This window comes from Notothenia rossii, assembly GCF_949606895.1.
Source record: "Notothenia rossii genome assembly, chromosome: 11".
In the NCBI taxonomy this organism is placed as follows: domain Eukaryota; kingdom Metazoa; phylum Chordata; class Actinopteri; order Perciformes; family Nototheniidae; genus Notothenia; species Notothenia rossii.
The window spans coordinates 16,388,589-16,401,212 of NC_136910.1; the positions used below are offsets into that span (position 1 = coordinate 16,388,589).

Below are 12,624 nucleotides of genomic sequence, written 5' to 3' on the forward strand. Positions count from 1 at the left end.
GTGTGTGTGTGTGTGTGTGTGTGTGTGTGTGTGTGTGTGTGTGTGTGTGTGTGTGTGTGTGTGTGTGTGTGTGTGTGTGTGTGTGTGTGTGTGTGTGTGTGTGTGTGTGTGTGTGTGTAGCATTGTGTATGCAGTTGTATATTTATTCCTTTGTATTCTTCCTAATACTTTTACGAAAGTGTTTCTTATTCTTTGTTTCCATACGTGTTTTATGTATTTTGCATAAAGGGGCTAAACCTGCCCTTTATTGCACATTTCTTTATTATTTAATGACAACAATACTACCCCTGAAACCTTCTCCCACTTGACACATGCCAAGTTTGTCCATGGATGTAAACCAGCCTTACTAAAACTCTATTTAGCTGTGGTATGACTTACTAATATGTAATGAGTTTCATGTTCAGTGTCTGCTGATTGCTTTATTGCCTGTTGAACAATATATTACACCATAATAATATCAATGTTCGTTCCTTCCTTGAGATATCTTTAAGTTCTTTGAGTTGCATATTTCAGCTCGTCTTTTACCATTTACTGCAAGAGAAAAATTCTAAATACATTTATTATAGGGCAGGCTATACAGTACTATGTGAAAACACTGCACTCTGAAAATAAGTGTGTATTACTGTGTCAGTGTGTTAGAATGTTGTACAGAACTAGGACACAGCTCAGGGTTCGTCCTCCATGCTTTTTTAAAGTGACACAAAGCGCCAAGCCCTTACGAAAATGAACTATAGTATTACTATAGTATACTATAAGAGTTGTATAGTATCCTATAGTAAGTTTGTAGAGTTCTGTAGTATTTTTCACCAGCTATCATATTACTATAGTCTTTTCTGTAGTGCCATTTTACTAGCTATGGTAGCCCTATAATATTTCAATAGTAATACTATGTATCTAGATCTTTGTAGTATTCCTATATTATTTTAAATAGTATAACTATAGTATAATATATAGTGTTTCTGTAGTTGTTTTTTGAACACACTGTAGACCACTCCTATAGTAATAGCATGATATTGTCATAGTGAATGCATATTATTATATAGTGTTTGTAAAAGTATTACCATAGTGTTTTTTTTGGTGTTTCTGTATTAAGACTATATTATTTTAAATATTACTACTGTAGTATAATATTTAGTGTTTCTGTAGTTGTATTTTGAACACACTATAGAACACTCCTATAATAGTATGATATTGTCATAATGAATGCATATTATTACCATAGTGTTTGTAAAAGTATTACACTCCTATAATTAATGTGTATTTTTTTTTTTAACACACTGCTGTGTCAAAGGCAATTCAACACATTCAGTGTCATTTCTGAACTATTTTACACACACATGTGTGTACATATAAAAAATAAAAATTCACATAGTCAACACATTAGTGTTGACTAACACTGGGCTAACATTGGGCACTGTCCTGCCCAATCACGGTTGAGTTATTTCAAATGTATCATTTTTCAACTGTCCAACTGTCAATCAAATGTCCCAACTGCCATTTCACCTCTGGCTGCTGTGGAGGATGGATGTCAGTGGAGGAGAGTCTAACTCTAGGTAAATTATACAGAAACAAAACGTTTTTAACAAAGTGAGCGGATATATTGTCATAATGTGAGCAAGCTAGGGGTCTAAATACATATTTTTAGACTTAAATAAATATAATTTTGCCAATGTTGAACAGCTAACTATTGTTTGAGTTAAGCTGCCTGGATGACAATAATTTTCCTTTAGGCCGTTCTTCTTTTTTATTATATTTATTTTATCTTAACTTAATGTAGCTTACACTCTTTTCTGTGATCATTCTTCAATCGGCATTATATTGATATCATTAGCAGCTATATGTTTAATGCTATCTAGCTACTTTGGCTAGGTTTCATTGTTCGGCCAGAGAAAGTGCGAGTGAGGCTGCGTTGATATACAGTCTCTTACAGTGCAAATACGTAACTTACTCGCACTAAAGTTATTTATTAGTAGTACGTGTACAGTACAGTTTACCTGTTTCTGACTAAAACATCAGCCAATACTCTACTTGCAAATATAATATCCTGTTGAAGGGAGATTTCATATCTGCCTAATGTGGCTAAGGCAACTGTATGTGAGACGCAGCGTCACGCACGGCAGTTAGGCCTTCCCTTCCGATTATTTGATTGTTCGGAAGGGAAGGGCCGGCGGGCTTTCCTTCTGACCAATCAAATCGTTGGAAGGGAAGGCCGGCGGGCTTTCCTTGACATGTCCCTGACACAGCGGACTGCGGGTGTAATATAGAGTGAGTGTAGCGTGCAATACTGTGTTTCACCACACATTAATTTAGAGGGGCGCTGTTTCAGTCTTTGTAAAATACTCACTGACAACAGCAGAGAGATGTTTTTTTAATACAAATAAAAAATATAAAGAAATACCCAGCCTCCAGGAGAAAACGCCACTGGAGGCTGAGCAGAATCTCCACTATGCTTCTCTAGAAGTTGTCTTTATGGGTGAAGTTAATTAACTTAAAATTACCATACTGCTTATAATTTATATAAGGTGTGTATTCATGGGTTTAACTAGAAGATGATAGATGATGGCATTTAATTTAATCTGGCATAATATGATTAGTCAACATCAGGATGAATTTGTCTTTTTCTTATAATTACAGGAAGCGGGAATGAGCTGCAGGAATCTGTTAAAGTCCATAGCAAAAAGGAAATTAAAAGAAAAATCTACAGTGTCCAAAGCACAAACCATCTCCTGGAAGTAACAGGTGAATTTGGATTTGTCCTTGATAGGATTTTAAAATACAACACAGACTTCAAAGAGTTTATAGATGTTGATAGAAGCGAGAATCAGTAACTTTGACAGATTCCAAGTGCACTTTTCTGAAGCACCAGATCTTCAGCCTGTCCTAAGAGAAGTCTGTCAAACTCAGGTATACATGTACCATGCTTGTTAAATTGTGTTTCAAAAATCACACAGGCCAGAACTTTACTTTGTGCTGTGCTTGCTCTTATTGTTTTGTTCAGCCAAGAACCAGTTCTTCTGAATGGCCTAACTGATCTACTTAAGAAGAAAATTCCAGAAGTATTTGATGAACTGCAAAATGACACTCTTACCGAGAAGACCAGCCTCAAACTTGTCAGAGTTTGCATCTCTGACTTGGTAGAGAGGCATGGGTTGTAAGTATATGAATGTGAAATGTGTTTATACTGTATATAGTGGTTGGGACACTTTTTCCCTTAATTTCATTGCCCAACCATTTCTGTTTCAGGCCTGAAATTGTTCTTGTAATTTTTTTACATTTAAGTTATTCGTATTCATATTCTGTGAACAATGTATTTTATTTTGTTAATAAAGTCCCTATCTTTCAAATTGAAACTGCTCTGCTTGCTAACTTTTATTTGTTGATACCATACTTACTATAGGGATGAATACATCATTATTAAAGATAATTAACTATAGATTCACTATAAGATCACCATAGCCAACTCTATAGTATTACTATAGTAATTTTCTGTAGTGTGTTCCAAAAAACCATAGAAATAATATAGAAAGCACTATAGTGATACTACATAAAATTCAATAGTATCGCTATAGTAATTTCCTATAGTGGCCGAAAAACCATAGAAATACTACAGGAAACACTATAGTATAACTGTAACTTCAATATAAGATCACCATAGCCAACTCTATAGTATTACTAAAGTAATTCTCTATAGTGTGTCCCAAAACACCATAGAAATACTGTAGCAGTTTTTTGTGGTATTTCTATAGTAATTCTTAATAGTAATACTATAGTGTTTTTTTGTAAGTAATCAATTTAAGAGAGTAAAGGCCAGATAAAACCACTATATCTCATCCTGTGTCTGGCTGTGTGTGTATGTGTGTAGGTCTCTGGGTGTGTGCCTGTCTGTGAATCTCAGTGACCTTTAAGTCTTCTGAAAGAGCCACCTTTTTTGAAAGGAGTGAAGGTGGGAGAAAATACATTTTAATGATCGCTGGGCTTTGATGAGGTTATAGTAGGTGCTACTTTTATATTACAGTGATGCAAATTAGTCGCTTTTCGGCGCCTCCCTCTTATTTAACGCTGCTTTGGGTGACTTGTGTAATTCGTGGAGAACCGAAGAGTTTTCGTTTTGGGGGGGGGGGGGTCCGTTAGTCCGTCCGGACAACTTCTCACTTCAACAAAGAAGAAGAAATCTAGATCGCAAAATAATTAAACCAGCGAGTGCCTTTTTTTCCTGGCCAAGGACAGGTTCCTTGAACACAACACGAGCGTAACGTGTCTTCACGTGGTTATGTCTCGTCTGAAAGGAGTGTAGACTAGACTAGAGTGCTTACGGAGAGCACCGGAACGCCGCTCCAACTCTTCAAATATTGCAGTACCCATAAGGAGCCGTACACATGCTGCAGTGTTTGCGTGGCTGTGTCTTTAGTTGTAAGCACAGTGGCGATCTGTTGTTATTAGCATCTGGTTAGCTAGCTATGCTAACGAATTTAAAGAGCTTTTCTACAACCAGGTGGAAGAGAGCTCTCTCCTGAGAGGCTCAAATAACCTCAGCTCAGTGAGGTTAAGGCACACCTTGATATGATCATTATAATTATTAATGAGACATTAGAGACTAAATGAAAAACAGGTATAAAATACTATATGACAGTAACAAAAAAGTTGTTAAAAATAAGTGATTTGTAAAATATCCCAAAAGAAAAATCTGCTTACAGTTCTGTTTCAAATGGGTGCTGAGAGATGTATCCATAGATCTCCTCATGTTGCTCTCAAAGTGCACCAGATTGAAGCTTTTAACTTCAATATTCAAAAAAAAAATCTTCCCGGGGGTGCATAACCCCGGACCCCCCTAGAGGAGGTTAGGTCCCCCCCACTTAAATCATGTTCACATGGATACTAAATACATTTGCACACATCTTGTGTCCATATCTTTCTGTTTTGGTGGTCATGCCACACCGTGCACATGCATGCGCGAGTCATGGTAGATATCTGGATTAAGAGGTTGCTTTTTCTTTGCACATCATGAAAGAAAGGCCAAATTAATTGGCTGTGATTTTATTTTTTTTAAGCAGAGGTTGAGTTCAATAATTTGTACGGCCCTCGGAGGATGTTGTAAAAATTTAACGGAAAAAGGTTCCCCTCCCCTGCTGTAAATAATAATAAAAACCCTTGATTTATAACTTAACATCTCTGTCTCCTATTGATCTGAGTATATTATAAAGAACAGTTAATTGAAGCATTATAGCACAGGCCTTTGTCAGATGGTATATTACGGTTTTTTTCCTGCTTCGAATAGTTCTCTCTTTTTTCACCATACCTGTGTTTGCATCACTGATATTAGAAGACCAATCTCTTACCATCAAGGTCTTACTTAATAACATCTCCATTTTATACTGTACCGTTCTACCCTGAACAGCGGAAAACACAGAATGATTATGCAGACATACTTTAACAACGTTGGGACCTCTCTGACAGCCAGTTTTAACTCGACAGCAAAGATAGTCTTAGAACCCTGAAAACATAAACTGCAATCTTTATCACTATTACAATTTAAATCTCATTAAATGTGACTCGGATATTAAATTATGTTATTTATAGACATGGCAGAGTGGCACAGATTAAAAAAGCTCAAGATATAAGTGTTCATTTTCACGCAGCTGTGCTGTGTTGAATTTGTGCTATTGACCTATTCCTAGTAAACTGAAGTGTAAACTCATATTGAATGTTGTGCTAACAAGAAATATTTGAAATCAATTACAGCAGGAGGTAACTTTGATATGACTTTATGAGGGTGAACCGTAACAATAAAAGTGCTTTTATATGTGCCGCACACCTTTACGTGGATCATTTTTCCCTTTGTCTTTATCTAAAGTCCATTTCAACACAATAAGCAATTTTCATGATTCTTTTAAGTAGTCTCCCGTGCCCCCAGATATTTCCCATGTTTCTTCTTTGGCCACTGGACAGAATCATTTTGGCTCTGTGACTTTCACAGAAGCTGGCACATAATTAGATTGAAGTCATGCTCAGCTGGTCCTGTCTCTTACCGAATGTCATTGTTGTCATCGGTGGCTCAGAGGAATGTCCAGGAAAAGGACCTGAATGCCAAACCATTTCAGATGTCCTCAGGTTATTCCACTATCTGTGAAAAGATGTAATACAATGCAAATACATCTTAATATGGTTTCACACCCAGCTGGCAAAACCTGTTTTTAATGGTATGTAAAATACAAATGTATATTTGTGTTGGCTAAGTATCTCAACATATTTGGGATGTACTGCAAACACATTTTGCATAGATATTAAATGGTTTTCAAAGGAGGAGTCCTAATGACTTTGGTAATACACTGGCCACTCCTCCATTTTAGTTTTTGAGCAAAAATAAATGTGGCAGAGATATCCATGTAAAGTATAACTGCTCCCTTGAAAATAATAGGTTAACTTGAAAAACATACATTACAGAAAAACATAAAGAAAATTGAATGGAAAACTGTAAAGTCTGACAAGGTTTTCCGATTTGGTGTGTACATGTTATTGATACAATAATAGTTTGGATTTCGCCAGTTGATAGCCCCATCCAAACACTAGAACTATGTATCTTTACTTTTTATTTAACTTTCTTTTATTTACTTTGTCATGTTGAGCAACAATGAGCTGAATACATGCTAATAGAAAAGAATTATTCCATAACCTTTCTACTCTTTACTGTATGTTTGTTACTGAAAAGGAGCAGTCTACGGAGCCTTTCATGGACTTATACAATATTGTCTTCATTCTCCACCTTCTCTAAGGCCATATACACTGAACAAAAATATAAATGCAACACTTTTGTTTTTGCTCCCATTTTTCATGAGATGAACTCAAAAGATCTAAAATATTTTCTATATACACAAAATAACCATTTCTCTCAAATATTGTTCACAAATCTGAAAAAATGTGTGATAGTGAGCACTTCTCCTTTGCCGAGATAATCCATCCCACCTCACAGGTGTGGCATATCAAGATGCTGATTAGACAGCATGATTATTGGACAGGTGGGCCTTAGGCTGGCCACAATAAAAGGCCACTCTGAAACGTGCAGTTTTGCTTTATTGGGGGGGTCTCGGGGGTTCCGAAAACCAGTCAGTATCTGGTGTGACCACCATTTGCCTCACGCAGTGCAACACATCTCCTTCGCGTAGAGTTGATCAGGTTGTTGATTGTGGCCTGTGGAATGTTGGTTCACTCCTCTTCAATGGCTGTGCGAAGTTGCTGGATATTGGCAGGAACTGGAACAGGCTGTCGTATACGCCGATCCAGAGCATCCCAAACATGCTCAATGGGTGACATGTTAGGCTTAGGGTTTAACCCTAGGGTTTAACCCTGTGCAATAATCATTCTGTCTAATCAGCATCTTGATATGCCACACCTGTGAGGTGGGATGGATTATCTCGGCAAAGGAGAAGTGCTCACTATCACAGATTTTTTCAGATTTGTGAACAATATTTGAGAGAAATGGTTATTTTGTGGATATAGAAAATGTTTTAGATCTTTGAGTTCATCTCATGAAAAATGGTAGCAAAAACAAAAGTGTTGCATTTACATTTTTGTTCAGTGTATATGCCCAAGGCTTAGTATGTATTGTTGAGGTAGTTACATTCTTGATGAAGCGCAAAAAAGCTATGGGGCAGTCAATTGTGTAGCTATTCAACCACACCTGTAGGGTACGAAGCTAATCAATAAGACCTGTGACCGTTTAACTACCAGTACAAACAAAAAACTATTAACTGAAATACTCTATACCCAACAATGGGCTGGTATTATTTGCCAAATAATAGACGGTTCTTGCTGTTTAATGCAAACTGTGCATCACACCTGACTTAGCTTCATTAGCATTTACCAAAGTGAGAAAGCAGCATGGCCGGTGACAGATGCAGGCCCCCAGCGCAGCATTGTGATGGATAGAGCTGCAGATGCATTGTTCCCAACAAAAGCTACTCCACTTGTCATCGCTCTGGTGGAGCCAGGTGTGGTGTGATAATTCATTTAGTATTTAAATGTTTTGTAAGGCAGAACGGTTGAATTGATCGAAAGCATGTTGGCTGTGCACTTAACACAAAAGCTGGGCTGCCTCTCACATCTGCTTTCTGCCACAATTATTCAAATAGCTCCACCGGTACCCTGCTTTTACCGCCGGATCAACAGGCTGTTTATGTCATTCTGGAGCCATTACAAGCATATTAGCCAAACTACTATCTTCGAGCATAGCTATTGGATCTTTGTTAAAAAGGGCAATTTTTCCCACCTACTTTAATGTATTTTTATGACTATGGAGTGCGAGTAATTGCTTGAACCATTCAAGTAATAAAAGGGTGATCTAGTAATTTAGGATAATCTTTATGTCTCTTTCACCATCTGTGGGACAGACGTGCGCCATGTGTGTTAGTGGAGAAACAAACCACAAATAACTATCGGAAAAGAAGACGGGTAACACCCAACCGTAGCTCAACAACTTGACAAAATGCAAATGAACATCCAGAAAATTCACTCACAAAAATCACAGCATCTCACCGCCCTTCCTCCATTTGATTCTTTTCCTTCAATTCCCATATTCTTTTTTTATTTTATCAAAGAAATTGAGAGCTGCTTCTCAGAGGAAGGAAAAAAGAAGTCGGTCTCACTCTACTGGCCAAAGTAATAGCAAAATGACTGGAGCAACAGGCAACAGTTATTTACAGATTTTATTTATTTATTTGTTCAGACGTTATCTGCTGGGGCTGAGGAAGGGGAGAAAAGCAATATTCATTTTTTTAATGGGGCTGCCCTACACAGATAATATCCCAGTGTTATTTTCTTTCTCCTGGATTTCTCAAGCAACGAAGTGTGCTGGGAATGCCAAGTGCTGCTCTTGTTCTTCCACCCAGACAGAAATGAAACCATTCTTTATTTGAAAGAGAACTATTTCACACCAGGAACTTATCTCCCAGATTTTAATTGTGTGGATAAGAACAGGATGTTTAAAAATGGTCTATGCTTTGTAATATCTTGATAAAGGATGAGGCAGCATGCACAACCAAAAGAGTTTAAAGTCACTTGCTGACACAAGGAATCTTGTAAATCACATGTTATGATTGCCGTATTGAGAGGAACTTAACTTCATCCGTAGACAGCCAGCATCTTTAAAAAGTGTATGTACTGCCAATGTGTCTCAAATATTTATTTGCATTAACTCCAGCACAGTTTAACACATTTTTCATTGGGACAACTCATTAAGGTGCACTGATGTAGCATCTTTAACTGACTGACACTAAATAATGTGTTCCTATAGTTACAGGGTTTCCTTTTTTACTAATGAACTGTTTGCCCTGAGTCTCTTGTGGAGAGTATACCTGTTATCAAAGCTAGATGGACTAACCACTGGCAGTTTGATGCAGCAGACAGGCTGTAACTATAGCTAACACTTCCACTCATCTGACTCCCTTTAGCTCTGCCTTTCATTCATTTGTCTTTTTCTTTTTGATCTGCCTTTTTTCAGTTTTGAGTTGTTTTCTCACAGCTCTGGTATGTCTGTGTTTTATTCATGCTCGGTTTTGACATGTTGTCATTGTATTTTCTTCCAACCAAAAGTGGTCTCATTAAAACTTAAAGAGCAGCTCTTGCCAATGGTCGGTTTATGAGACAATGGGCTCCAGGACAGAGACATATAAAAGGCCAATCCACTTAAACAGGAGCAAGAAGCACAAATGTTATAATCATTTAGTCCCTTTTGGTAGTCGTTTAGTTTCTATTTGTAGTTTTTAGGCATCTCTATGAGCCATGTGTCTCTATGTAGCCTTTTGTGTGTTATCAGTAATTGGGTAGTCATTTTGTCATAAATAGTTTTGTGCGGTTTTTATTTCTCTGTGGTCTATAAGTGTCTCCTAATAGTCTTTGTATGTTTTGTTGTGTTCTATGCGCGTCTCTTTGTCATCTTTTTGTGTCTCTGTGGTCTTTTTCGATTGTCTTAGTATTTGTTTTGTGCCTTTTTGTAGTCATATAATGTCTCTTCAAGGTAGTTCTCTGTCTCTTTGGTTTTGTTTTATTTCTCTTCGTGAGCATTTTGAGTTTCTTCCTGTGTGGTACATGTGTCTTTGAGTGACATTTTGTAGGTAAAGGCAAAGGAACCCCCTGAAATATTTAGTAATCTGATGGGCAAGCATTTCCCATGGGCAAGCATTGTTTTCAGTAAAAAGGATATGATGGCTAACGATTTAAAAAAGCTAAAGGTTTGTTGACACTCAATAAGAAGTCGGACTCGCAGTGTGACAATTGAAGCTAAATGAAATGGGGTTAGCAGCCCTGCAGATCAGACATAATTAGGATCAATACACGTGGTCATGTATATTTCAGTTCCCAGGCGACAGCAAGCATCTCTCTTTAACGTTGCCCATTTTAACGCATATTAAAAATTACTGATTCCTTTGCAAACTTTCCAGGCTTCTTATTAAATTGTAGCTGTCCTGCCAGTCGCAAGTCATTTTAATCTACAGGGTACACTTTCAATAGTGCCTTCCTTCAGTGGAAAGATGAAACAAACACATGAAAGGCACAGAGAAAAAAGATGAAAGAGTGAACAATTATATGCCACCCATTAATCTTCTGAAACTCAGGAAATGTTTTTAAGACTACACTGGCTTACCTTGGTGGCTCACAGAGACGGCTAATGATTTGTTTGAAAGCTAGCTCGGCGCTCCTGGGTGGGGGGCATGAATAGAAAACAGTGAGACAAACAAGCCCAGCCAGGTGTGCACGGCGCTACAGGCGGGCGAGATTGCAACCGAAGCGCAGAGCCAGCCAGCGTGGCATTCAGATGTGTGTGAGAGGTGCCCTTCTCTGCCTCTAATGCATCCGGGGGTGGTTGATTGATTTTTTGCGCAGAAGCGGGTGTCTTAATGTCCTAATGCATTGCTCTGTCACAGAGGGCTGCCTTGGCAAGCTGCCCTTTCCACAGACTGATCTGCCGCTCGATTGGATGAGACCAGGGCAAATAAATATACAGGGAGTGGAGCACTGGAGGAGTAGAAAGGATGGGCTACAAGCATGGTGACACCACCACATCAACGTAAACAACCACATGCACACATTATTCTCCTATGAAACACGCTTCCATCCATTGTCAAAAACACACATCAGAAGATTATTTCGGAGCTTTGTTTGTTGTTTCTTCACTATTGATTTGACAAGGGGGCTCCATGTTCATTTCAGGCCACCGGCTCCTTTTGTTGTTCTGTTTTGTGATGGTGGATAACACCAAAATCAATATATGGTTTGACAGTATTTTTCATCCCTTTTTACTTGCCCCACTGGCTTATACTTTTGTGATATTGCAATTCTATTTCCCAGGAATGATCTATTGTGCTGTATCAACTTACATCAAATATGAAAAACAATGCAGGATGTACAGTAGTGAGATTTATAGTCAGGCAATGGAGGCTACAGAGGTCATGTTCATGTAAGCCAATTGCCTTCAACCATATATGAATGTTAACTTTCCATCTTGTGTTGTCAATGTTGATTTCTCATCTTAAGAACTGTTTTCTTTTATCTCAATGACATTCACAATTTCCTTTGAGCAAATTGGTCCAGGTAAACGTGACAACTCCTAGAGAGGATATGCTTGGGCGCCATCTTAGGTTGCAGTCGCTGTGGCTACTCCAACTGAGTGGAAGCACGTTCAGATAACAGTGGCCATTTAACCCTCCTGTTGTCTTCGGCTCAAATCTGACCGATTTACTACTTTCATAAATCATAACTTTTTTGTTTTACATTAGATTGCATTAAGGCTTTATGATATCCTTCACAGTAGACCTTTGAACATATGAAATTGCTGATCACCACTTTCATTGAATTTTGGATGATTTACTCAACTTTGTAACACCCGTGGTGTTCCCGCTCCCCCCCCCTTAAGTGCCCATCCCCCCATGTGCATCACACCTGGCACACACAAACACACACACACAGAACAATTTGATACATTTCCCGCTCTTATGTGCCCATCCCCCCACATGGATCACACCTGGCACACGCAATACATGTTCAGTGTCTATTCTTTGTATATTTACGATGACAATAGGAGGGTTAATGTTTTGGGGGGTTTTCCCTTCTCTGTAGTGTGTTACGGAGGTCTTTGTGCATGTAAATGATCTGCAAAGGCTACAATCCCAAAGATCACCCCAGAACGAGTTTCTTGCCCAAACACTCTGAAACCCTTGATTCCTTTGTTCACTTCCGTATCATAGTGACATCACTACATAACACTCACCATTTATATTGGCCAGCTTTCCAACACATTCAACGTGATATGGGGCGGGAAATCTCTAAGCGGTTGACAAATCACAACAGAGATGGCCAGCTAACCAATCAGCAGACTGGGCTCTGGTTTCAGACAGAGGGTGAAAATAGGTGCTGCAGCACAGGCAGTATGAGAAAAAATAAAACCCTTTTTGAACATCAAAGCATGGAGACATGTCTCAGAGGCACAAACTATAATTATCAAACCTGAAAATGAGCATCATAGGGCCCCTTCAAATATTAGGAATACACACAAAAATATGCAGAAACAAAATAAATCCAGGCACTGCAACGAGGGTTCAGGATTGATTGATTAATTTTAAGTGCAGTTACGTT

General features: G+C 38.3%; 1 long non-coding RNA gene across 1 annotated transcript; it reads left to right on the forward strand.

Moving 5' to 3' along the window:
- Nucleotides 1–1,497: 1,497 nt before the first annotated feature.
- Nucleotides 1,498–3,350, forward strand: LOC307024871. The gene is made up of 3 exons (XR_013804013.1): nucleotides 1,498–1,553; nucleotides 2,635–2,904; nucleotides 2,999–3,350. It is a non-coding gene; the product is annotated as an uncharacterized lncRNA (long non-coding RNA).
- The last annotated feature ends 9,274 nt before the right edge of the window (nucleotides 3,351–12,624 follow it).